The sequence below is a fragment of the Borostomias antarcticus genome (genome assembly GCF_949987555.1).
Source record: "Borostomias antarcticus genome assembly, contig: scaffold_145, whole genome shotgun sequence".
In the NCBI taxonomy this organism is placed as follows: domain Eukaryota; kingdom Metazoa; phylum Chordata; class Actinopteri; order Stomiiformes; family Stomiidae; genus Borostomias; species Borostomias antarcticus.
Genome location: NW_028176465.1, coordinates 220,308 through 232,254, shown reverse-complemented (window position 1 = coordinate 232,254; position 11,947 = coordinate 220,308). Strand labels below are relative to the sequence as shown.

The following is an 11,947-nucleotide window of genomic DNA, read 5'->3' as shown; positions in this document are numbered from 1 at the left end:
TTCAATCGCCGGTAGTCGATGCACGGGCGTAGGGTGCCGTCTTTCTTGCCCACGAAGAAGAAGCCCGCTCCTACGGGTGAGCTGGAGGGCTTGATGAGGCCGGCGTTCAGGGACTCGTGGATGTATTTCTCCATGGCCTCTCTCTCAGGACGAGACAAGTTGAACAGACGGCCGGAGGGCAGGGGCGCTCCTGAAAGCAGTTCAATGGCACAGTCGTAGGGGCGGTGAGGAGGCAGGGAGAGGGCCCTCTGTTTGCTGAACGCCTCTCCGAGGTCATGGTAGATGGAGGGAACCGTGGACAGGTCAGGTGGCTCCAGTGAGGCGCTGACGCCCTCTGTAGGCGGGGTGGCAGAGGTGAGACAGGTCCTGTGGCAGTGATGACTCCAGCCAATCACCCTGTTGGTCTCCCAGTCGATGTGGGGGTTGTGGCGCCGGAGCCAGGTCTGCCCCAGGACGAGGGGAGTCTGGGGTGATGAGAACACCAGCAGGGAGAGGGTCTCGTGGTGGTTGCCAGACAGACGGATCTCCAAGGGCTTTGTGACCTGGGTGACCTCGGCCAGCAGTCTCCCGCTGAGGTCGTGAACGGCAAGGGGCGTGTCCCGGAGTTGTGTGGGGATGCCGGCCTGACGGACGAGCGTGGCATCGATGAAGCAGTCGTCCGCGCCCGAGTCAATCAGAGCAGGTACGGGGAATGGCCGGTTGTTAGATGTGACCACGGCTTCCAAGTGCAGGCGCCCCTGGTGGCTGGGGGTGAGTACGCCGCCCATCAGTGACACCCCTCTCACCGACGGGCTGGAGCTTTTGGGCGGTTCGGGCAGGTGTTCCGGGTGTGTCCAGGGCCGCCACAATAGAAACAGAGCCCCTCTGTAACCCTCCGGAGGCGCTCCTCAGCGGTCAGATGAGCCCCGCCCAATACCATGGGCTCGTCCTCAGGGGATGGAGAGGCAGACAGAGCAGAGGAGCGCAGGGGGGCGGAGTCGGGGCGAGACGAGAAGGGGGCCGGCTGGCCTGGGGGACGGTGACTGGGGGGCCGGACAGAGCCAGAGGGACGGGTGGCTCTTTCTCTCCTGCGCTCCCGGAGCCTGTTGTCCACCTTCACGGCGAGCGAGATGAGGTTGTCCAGGGAGGTGGCATCTTCCCTGAGCGCCAGCTCATCCTTAATAGTCTCTGTGAGGCCTGAGCGGAAAGCGGTCTGGAGGGCGGCATCGTTCCACCCGCTCCCCGCAGCCAGGATGCGGAACTCCACAGAGAATTCTGCCACACTCGGGGTGCCCTGCTGGAGATGGAGCAGGCGTGAGGCAGAGTCGCGGCCGTGGGCTGGATGGTCGAAAACCTTTCTAAACTCCACACAGAAAGTCTCGAAGGACCCGAAACAGGCTGCCCCTGACTCCCAGACTGCTTCAAACCAGCGGAGGGGTTGGCCGGTCAACAGGTTGGAGACGAAGGCAATCCTCTCCGCGTCCCCAGAATACCGGCTAGGCTGGTGAGCGAAAATGAATTTGCACTGCATCAGGAAGGACCCGCACTCAGCCAGGTCGCCGTCGAATGGCCTGGGGTTGGAGAGCTTGGGCTCTCTCCGGGGCAGAGCGGGGGAAGCGGCCTCGCCAGGAGCTGGAGCGGCGGGCTGGTCCTGGGGTGGTGCTGGGTCCTGGGGTGGTGCTGGGGCCTGGAGAGGGGTAAGGTGGGCGATCAGGTTCCGGAACTCCTGGGTGAGAGCCTGCAGGCCCTGGTCGGTTTGGGCTGCCTGGGTGGCGAGCGCGTTCACGCTGGTGGAGAGGCCCTGCATGGCACTGGCCGCATGTTGGAGGTCAGAGTCGTGTCTCCCAATCAGCGTACCTTGGCTGGCGATGGCAGTGCGTATGGCGTCGACGTCCGCTGGGTCCATGTCTTGGCCAGATCGTTCTGTTAAGGATCAGGATGGAGGACCCAAGAGCAGACACGATTGGGGTGAAAGCCCGTAGGCACGTTTATTGCGATCCGGGGAGAGGCAGGCAGTAACGTGATCCGTAGACAGGCGTGGGTCAGGCGGAGACGTGGTAGTCGTACAGGCGATGGTCAGGCAGGAGCGTGGTAGTCGTACAGGCGATGGTCAGGCAGGAGCGGGGTTGTCGTACAGGCGTGGGTCAGGCAGGAGCAGGGTTGTCGTACAGGCGTGGGTCAGGCAGGAGCAGGGTTGTCGTACAGGCGTGGGTCAGGCAGGAGCGGGGTAATCGTACAGGCGTGGGTCAGGCAGGAACTGGGAAGACAGGGAGAACAGGGTAAGGCAAGGTTCAAAAGACAGACGAGGCAGGGAGCTAGAGACGTGTACCCACTAGGTTGGTTAGTCAACGATCTGGCACCGCATGCTGTGTGGAGTGGCTTCTTAACCTCCTGGGCTGATGGGCTGCAGGTGGTGGCTGGCCAGGATGGGGTGCAATCACCGGAATGACCGGCAGCTGCTCACGCCGACGAGCCCGCAGTTCCCTCTGCGCCCTCTGGGAGGTGCCAGGGGACTCGTTCTCGGAGATAGGGTTAGGGGCAGGCAGAGAGGCAGGGTTAGAGGCATGGGTTGTGACAATAGGACTTCAGTCAGACTGGGGCAGATAAATATAATAATAATAATAATACTTGATTCTTTTGGTTTCTGTTTGGTAAAGTGTTATCCAGCTAGGCCTACCGTCCCTCAGTTTGAGTTATTTTACAGAGAGAACTACAACGATCCTCCCTCTATTGTATTTTAGATTGCAATTCTTGCACTTTGCCTTCAGCACTAGATTATGATCTTAGTCACTTGTTTTAGAAAGGAGATGCACTTGTAAGTTCTGGCAAGTAGCCTAGTAGGCTAGTAGCCCAACATTGGCCTTTCCTAGTTAAATGCAATTATTGTTAGTTGCTTTGGATAAAAGCGTCTGCTAAAATACTGTAATACAATGAGATCTAGGCTACTGATCCGGGCATCTGTCGCGTTTTGAGAACTTCACTGGAGAGTGCAGCTGATCAGAGCACTATGCTGGTGCGCTTCGTAAACATGAGTCAATCTTGAATTATCTGTATGCCGAGATTAATCCAGTGATGTCCACCTCTTGAAATTTGTTCGGATTTACTGACCGGTAGATCAGTGAAACCCGGGGCTGCCAAGTCTCAGACACACGCATTGCAGCCTATTCTCACGCTCACTCGCCACGCTTCACAATTCTCACTCGGAGAAATGACCAACCTCAAAATAGCCTAGGCTACTACCAATTCAATGGCTATGGGACTCTTTTTTATTATTATTACTTGAACGAACTCTAATCTCGCCTCTCGGTCGTCCTTCGCGCTCAAAGAACGCTCCCCAAATCTACCTATCGGGGAGGAGAGAGGGAGAGGGAGCCGTCCCGGCGGGGGGAGAGGGGGGTTGGTGCTTGTGACTACACTTAGTCAACGCTTTGCTTAGCAACCAATCGCAGCAACCTCGCCTTTTTATTAATTACACGCGTGTTTACCTAATGTAGATATCCTATTTCAAAAATGCACTCATCAGTCCGACTCCAACACTTCCACACCCCTATCAAAACCACTAGAGGGCGCCTCGCCACGTTACATCTCCCATTGCTTTTATGATGTCATAGTAGACGTTGCTGACGCAGACACTTAAACAGTCAGTGATCCATTCCACCTCATCAGAGTAGCTAGTGACTTCTGGATCTGACATACTGACTTAGAGAAAACAAGTAAGTCCATAATGGGGATAAACTTTAGAGTAAGAATTTTCTACAATTATTCTGTATTCATTCTTTGACAAAAACACCCTCAATTGAAGACAGAATAGAGTACATATTGCTCTCTGAGCTTTGTTTAACCAAGTTGTCATATAAATGATGTGTTGATACTGGTTGATTAGAGGACTAGCAGTGATGGCTCTGGGTAATATGAGTTCCTGGGTGAACCTCCTCTTCATCAGTGATCTGGTGAATAACCAGTTGCTTTATAGGACTTCAGTCAGACTGGGGCAGATAAATATAATAATAATAATAATACTTGATTCTTTTGGTTTCTGTTTGGTAAAGTGTTATCCAGCTAGGCCTACTGTGCTGTGTTGGAAAGTCCTGTATATCTAAATATAGGCCTAATGTGCTGCTAGGTATAGGTCTATTGTGCTGTATTGTAAAGTACTTGTATACAGTAGCTACAGTAGGTATATGACTACTGTTGTATGTTGTAAATTGCTGTACAGCTAGGTATAGACCTACTGTCCTGTGTTGTAAAGAGCTGTATAGCTACAGTATGCTCGCTGTGATATGAAGTGGTATCAATCAATCAATCAATCAAAGCTGTATTTGTATAGCGCATTTCATACCCAGAGGCAACACAATGCGCTTTACAGAGAACAAGGGAGGTGGGGATACATCCCATCCCTACATATTCCAGAGGGAAGCAAAAAGTGAGCTGTACAAATTCTTCCCTGACCCCTCTCAACAAGGAAATCGAGCAAGCTCCTGGAGTATGTTTGTCTACCGGCTAAGAACATTTATAAAGCAATAAATTACATTAAATTACATTTTCAGAGTAAGAGAGGCTAAAAACATAATAGGAGAGACATGGCAAACACTGGTGTTAACTGTGTGTGCGTGAATGTGCCTGGGCCCAGATAGAGGCAGGGGTTGGGGTAGAGAGGGGGTAGGAAAAGGATACGGACCCGGGTTAGGGTGAGGGGAAGGGGGACTGGGCCCAGGTCCAGGCCTAAGCCGGATGTGGACTGATGTGTGTACGTGTGTGTGTGTGTTAACTAAATACTACGACATCCACAGCTGACACGGGGGTATCTATCGGACTCAGAGTGGTGTGCGGGTGACAGTGGGGCATCCACTGGACCTGGTTAGAAGGTAGGAGGAAGAGAGAGAGGCACTAGGGGAGACAGAAAACGGTTAGAAGCACGCTGAGCCTTTGAAGCAACACAGATATCAGAACAGAACAAGCCTGTTTCAGGGCAACCAGCTTCTGTACACAACTTGATATACATAGAGTGCATAGCAGGATATACACCAATGTATACAGAGGATTCACAGGTAGGTTTGAGGCTGCCTTTCTGTGTCTCAAGGTCCTGGCTAGTGATTGTAGGCTAGGCCAAAAAGGTACGTCTTGAGATCTTGCTTGAAGACCGTTGTTTCGACCCTTCTTAGGCACTCCGGCAGGGAGTTCCAGAAGTTGGGGGCATAGAAACTAAAAGCTGCCTCTCCGTGTTTCTTGGTCCTGGCTTTTGGGACTGTTACGAGTTCAGTACCTGAGGATCTGAGTGGTCTGTTGGGCATGTACCTGACAAGCATGTCTGAAATGTTTTCTGGTGCGTGACTGTGGAGAGATTTATAGACTAGTATTAGTCTTTTAAAGTCTATTCTAGAGTTGACAGTTAACCAGTGTAGTGATTTTAAGGCTGGTGTGATGTGTGCCCTTCGTCTAGTCTTAGTGAGGACTCGTACTGATCAGAGCACTATGTTGGTGTGCTTCGTAAACATGAGTCAATTGCTCTTGAATTATCTGTATGCCGAGATGAATCCAGTGATGTCCACCTCTTGAAATTTGGTCGAATTTACTGACCGCTAGATCAGTGAAACCCGGGGCTGCCAAGTCTCAGACACACGCATTGCAGCCTATTCTCACGTTCACTCGCCACGCTTCACAATTCTCACTCGGAGAAATGACCAACCTCAAAATAGCCTAGGCTACTACCAATTCAATGGCTATGGGATCCTTTTTTTTATTATTACTTGAACGAACTCTAATCTCGCCTCTCGGTCGTCCTTCGCGCTCAAAGAACGCTCCCCAAATCTACCTATCGGGGAGGAGAGAGGGAGAGGGAGCCGTCCCGGCGGGGGGAGAGGGGGGTTGGTGCTTGTGACTACACTTAGTGAACGCTTTGCTTAGCAACCACTCGCAGCAACCTCGCCTTTTTATTAATTACACCCGTGTTTACCTAATGTAGATATCCTATTTCAAAAATGCACTCATCAGTCCGACTCCAACACTTCCACACCCCTATCAAAACCACTAGAGGGCGCCTCGCCACGTTACATCTCCCATTGCTTTTATGATGTCATAGTAGACGTTGCTGACGCAGACACTTAAACAGTCAGTGATCCATTCCACCTCATCAGAGTAGCTAGTGACTTCTGGATCTGACACACTGACTTAGAGAAAACAAGTAAGTCCATAATGGGGATAAACTTTATAGTAAGAATTTTCTACAATTATTCTGTATTCATTCTTTGACAAAAACACCCCCAATTGAAGACAGAATAGAGTACATATTGCTCTCTGAGCTTTGTTTAACCAAGTTGTCATATAAATGATGTGTTGATACTGGTTGATTAGAGGACTAGCAGTGATGGCTCTGGGTAATATGAGTTCCTGGGTGAACCTCCTCTTCATCAGTGATCTGGTGAATAACCACTTGCTTTATAGGACTTCAGTCAGACTGGGGCAGATTAATATAATAATAATAATAATACTTGATTCTTTTGGTTTCTGTTTGGTAAAGTGTTATCCAGCTAGGCCTACTGTGCTGTGTTGGAAAGTCCTGTATATCTAAATATAGGCCTAATGTGCTGCTAGGTATAGGTCTATTGTGCTGTATTGTAAAGTACTTGTATACAGTAGCTACAGTAGGTATATGACTACTGTTGTATGTTGTAAAGTGCTGTACAGCTAGGTATAGACCTACTGTCCTGTGTTGTAAAGAGCTGTATAGCTACAGTATGCTCGCTGTGATATGAAGTGGTATCAATCAATCAATCAAAGCTGTATTTGTATAGCGCATTTCATACCCAGAGGCAACACAATGCGCTTTACAGAGAACAAGGGAGGTGGGGACACATCCCATCCCTACATATTCCAGAGGGAAGCAAAAAGTAAGCTGTACAAATTCTTCCCTGATCCCTCTCAACAAGGAAATCGAGCAAGCTCCTGGAGTATGTTTGTCTACCGGCTAAGAACATTTATAAAGCAATAAATTACATGAAATTACATTTTCAGAGTAAGAGAGGCTAAAAACATAATAGGAGAGACATGGCAAACACTGGTGTATGTCTGTGTGTGCGTGAATGTGCCTGGGCCCAGATAGAGGCAGGGGTTGGGGTAGAGAGGGGGTAGGAAAAGGATACGGACCCGGGTTAGGGTGAGGGGAAGGGGGACTGGGCCCAGGTCCAGGCCTAAGCCGGATGTGGACTGATGTGTGTACGTGTGTGTGTGTGTTAACTAAATACTACGACATCCACAGCTGACACGGGGGTATCTATCGGACTCAGAGTGGTGTGCGGGTGTCAGTGGGGCATCCACTGGACCTGGTTAGAAGGTAGGAGGAAGAGAGAGAGGCACTAGGGGAGACAGAAAACGGTTAGAAGCACGCTGAGCCTTTGAAGCAACACAGATATCAGAACAGAACAAGCCTGTTTCAGGGCAACCAGCTTCTGTACACAACTTGATATACATAGCAGGATATACACCAATGTATACAGAGGATTCACAGGTAGGTTTGAGGCTGCCTTTCTGTGTCTCAAGGTCCTGGCTAGTGATTGTAGGCTAGGCCAAAAAGGTACGTCTTGAGATCTTGCTTGAAGACCTCCGTTGTTTCGACCCTTCTTAGGCACTCCGGCAGGGAGTTCCAGAAGTTGGGGGCATAGAAACTAAAAGCTGCCTCTCCGTGTTTCTTGGTCCTGGCTTTTGGGACTGTTACGAGTTCAGTACCTGAGGATCTGAGTGGTCTGTTGGGCATGTACCTGACAAGCATGTCTGAAATGTTTTCTGGTGCGTGACTGTGGAGAGATTTATAGACTAGTATTAGTATTTTAAAGTCTATTCTAGAGTTGACAGTTAACCAGTGTAGTGATTTTAAGGCTGGTGTGATGTGTGCCCTTCGTCTAGTCTTAGTGAGGACTCGTACTGATCAGAGCACTATGTTGGTGTGCTTCGTAAACATGAGTCAATTGCTCTTGAATTATCTGTATGCCGAGATGAATCCAGTGATGTCCACCTCTTGAAATTTGGTCGAATTTACTGACCGCTAGATCAGTGAAACCCGGGGCTGCCAAGTCTCAGACACACGCATTGCAGCCTATTCTCACGTTCACTCGCCACGCTTCACAATTCTCACTCGGAGAAATGACCAACCTCAAAATAGCCTAGGCTACTACCAATTCAATGGCTATGGGACCCTTTTTTTTATTATTACTTGAACGAACTCTAATCTCGCCTCTCGGTCGTCCTTCGCGCTCAAAGAACGCTACCCAAATCTACCTATCGGGGAGGAGAGAGGGAGAGGGAGCCGTCCCGGCGGGGGGAGAGGGGGGTTGGTGCTTGTGACTACACTTAGTCAACGCTTTGCTTAGCAACCACTCGCAGCAACCTCGCCTTTTTATTAATTACACCCGTGTTTACCTAATGTAGATATCCTATTTCAAAAATGCACTCATCAGTCCGACTCCAACACTTCCACACCCCTATCAAAACCACTAGAGGGCGCCTCGCCACGTTACATCTCCCATTGCTTTTATGATGTCATAGGCCGTGTCCGAATTGCATACTACTTGCTATATAGTAGGCGAGATGCAGCATGCTGCATCAAAACTGTGCATACTGTATTTCGCCTACTATATAGTAGGTACTATATAGTAGGCGAAATCGGCGAAAAAATGGGCGTAAATGTAGCATAGTCCAGAGCATACTGTTCCGGAAGTCGATAGGTGAAACGTCACTGGACTGTGAGAAAAATAAAAAAAGATGGCGAACGAAGAGATCTCCGGGACCGCAGCGGGAGTTTTCAAATGTAAGTATTGACTTAATTTGTCGATGGAAAAATTATTTTTCCGGACATATATCTTAGTTATAACGACACAGAGCTACAAATGCAGTTTTGTGTATATAGGTGGGGTAGAAATGACATTTCGAAAAAGAACGTCATGATAGCTAGCTGCTTGCATTGATCTCTGTGGTGGATGTTATGTTAGCTAGCTAGCCCAGCCAACGTTAATAGGCGGCTAACGTTACAGGTGTTCAGACGGCTCTTGCTCAAAACGTATTAATGTCATAGCTTAAATGTTATTATAGCTAGAATCAAGACAAACAGAGTAACATTTCCATGTAATATGACCATGATTGCTTAAGAAATGTATAAGAAATGTCGAAATTGTGATGAGTTGTTAAATGGCTGACCTAAGCCACCGAGCCTAACGTTACTTGAAGTTGTTTAAACAATTGTCTGTTCATTCCGTGATTTAAACGAGTTCAACTGTTCATATATCATATATTAATATATTAGTATTCATTGTCCCATAATACTTCTGGATGTATTACAGGGACCAACGACCACACCAGGGATGATGATCCTCTGGAGGACGGCTGCATGGGTGGCCCCCATCGCCTCTCCCAAGACCCCGTACCACTTCCACGAAGCGGCTGTGGCCTCCCCTCCCTCTGTGCTGACCCCAGTTCTGGGGCTCTTTAGGTCCTATGAGGTTAGATAACAGTTTTCTAGTGTCATACAAACTGTGAGTCCCTATCAATATATTTGCTATCATGTAGCCTGTAGATCAAAATCACCTTGTACATGACTACAAGGTTCTCTGTGTGCTTTATCCAGGCTGTCTCCGTCGTCCCCTGCAGCCCAGCTTCTAAGATGTAGGTCCTACATAAATCAATATTCAAAGTAAACAGACCGCTGGATTGCTTCTGAACAACAATGCATACGTTAGTTAACTTACTCCAAGCCTTTCAGCGTGGTGTTTCTCTTCCCCGTAAACAGGGAAGAGTTGGCCGTCCTCCAGAGGGAGGACCGGCTGATGTTGAACGGGGGAGAGAGAAGGCAGAGATGAAGGCTGAGTGGAGGGAGGAAAGGGGGTTGTTTAAGGAGAGGGAGGACCGGCTGATGTTGCTTCTAGAAGCCTCAGTCAAAAAAAACTGTTTTATCTTGTTCCATTATTGTTTTTGTTATTTTTTATTAAATGTATTTTCTTGAATTAAATTGGTGTTTGTGTGTCATTCCTTGTAATGTATTCCCAGTCAAAGAACAAATGTCACTATACCTAAAACCAGTCATTAGAGTAAAAGAACATTCCTAATGGACATTGTAGTTTGCAATTAGGCATAAAAGACGGAACACACATGTTGGTTCACAATGCTTCATTGGAATTATTCAGAGACGGTTATGAAAGCATCACTGTTTAATGTGTCTGACTAACGACTACTTGATAAGGGAGTTACATGTCCAAAGCGCTCTGCGTGTTGTGTTAAGACCTTCCAAGTTACTGTACATGACCTGTACACATAAAGACAATGTGTCTGATGTGTAGATATTACACTTTGTTGAAATGTTAATACATCAAGAAGTAACCTTTACATGTATAATGGAAGAAACACAACCATAAACATTTCTTGGATATTTTTATTACACAATGGTCTTCAAATATACTTTTGACTTGTTTATATTTGGTCAGATCATTAGCTTTCCTTGCAAAAGGTACTGACAGAAGAACGCTGATCTGTTGTCTCCCCCTAAAATACTTAAACTGATTACTATGTACAGTGTTACACATAAATTTAAATACAAATACATTTAAACAAATGCCTCAAGGCTGCCTATAACCAACTGATCGGTGTTTAAAGCCTCAAGGCTGTCTATAAGGAACAAGGCAAAGCACACTCATGAACTGATAGACTGACTACTTATGGCAGGATGGGGGTAGTCGTGCTCACCAAGAGCTGCGATCCAGGCAGCTTGTGCTGGTGCTGATGCTGCCGCTGCGAGACACTTTCTGAGGCCATCTCCAGGGTTGGGATGATCTGCAGCAGCAGGACCATGGCCACCATCAAGGTCTTCAACCTTTAAATGGTTAAATGCAATTAGGGCTACTGTAAGTCGCTTAGCAGACACACAAAAGTGTCTGCTAAATAAATGACTAAGGTAATGCTGGACAAAAGTGTCTGCTAAATGACTGATGTAATGTTACCTCCAAAGACTAGCACCTGTGTGTGAATGACAAGACCATTGTAAAGGGTGAGTACTGAGAAAAGCTCTAAATGCAATGAATTATTATTGTTATTGCTATTATTAGCACCTCCATGGTCTTGCCCCATCCTCCTGACCATCACCAAGGTTCCTCTGTGTCGATTTTGACAATCTGAAGTCCCTCCTTGTGTCCGCGCCGTCAAAATAGGTCCTCAGCAGGGACGTGGAGGTTGACTTGGTGAGGACCTCTGTCTTCCATGTGAGCCTACAGGGGGAATATTATTAGGGCAAACTTTAACTCATTTGTGCGTATGGCATATACTTGTCTTTACAATATGATAATAGATAGATGTCATTATCTGTAGAGCTAAAATGTAACATTACAAAGCAGGCGTGTAGTGATGAGTAAACCCAGGTAAACTCAGTTTACCCACCTCTTTAAAATGAGTTGAGTTTTATTGTTTCGCTTACCTGCCTCTCAGAATCTATTTAATATAATATCCCTGGTACAAATGTAACAGTATAGCTAGCCCCAAGCCAGCACATGCGGGGCTATCAACTAACCTAGGTAACTAGCGTAGCTAGCAAGCTAACGTTCAATATTTACCTCAACTACAAGCATGTCGAGAAGATCTCATGACGGCTCTTCTCCTTGCAGCGTTAACACGTCTTCTCCTGGCGGCAGCAGCAGCCGCACATCCCATGACAGGAAAAGGCTACATTTTTGTGGATAATACACAAAATGATCACAGAAAACACCGGATAATTGTACCACAGCTTCGCGGGAGTAAACAGTATCGTATCCCGTCACTTCCGCTGGATGACTCGAGTAGCATGCTGTATTTTCTCGCATACTACACGCGTTTTGTGGAACAGTAGGTACTATATAGTATGCAGTATGCATACTATATAGTGCCTACTATATAGCATGTAGCAGGTAGTATGCAATTCGGACACGGCCATAGTAGACGTTGCTGACGCAGACACTTA

The 11,947-nt window shown here is 47.8% G+C and overlaps 1 long non-coding RNA gene across 1 annotated transcript; it reads right to left on the bottom strand.

The window, feature by feature from the left end:
- Positions 1–10,490: 10,490 nt before the first annotated feature.
- On the bottom strand, positions 10,491–11,728 carry LOC311328455. The gene is made up of 3 exons (XR_014631220.1): positions 11,565–11,728; positions 11,067–11,222; positions 10,491–10,831 (listed from the first exon to the last, which is right to left on the bottom strand). It is a non-coding gene; the product is annotated as an uncharacterized lncRNA (long non-coding RNA).
- Between the last annotated feature and the right edge of the window lie 219 nt (positions 11,729–11,947).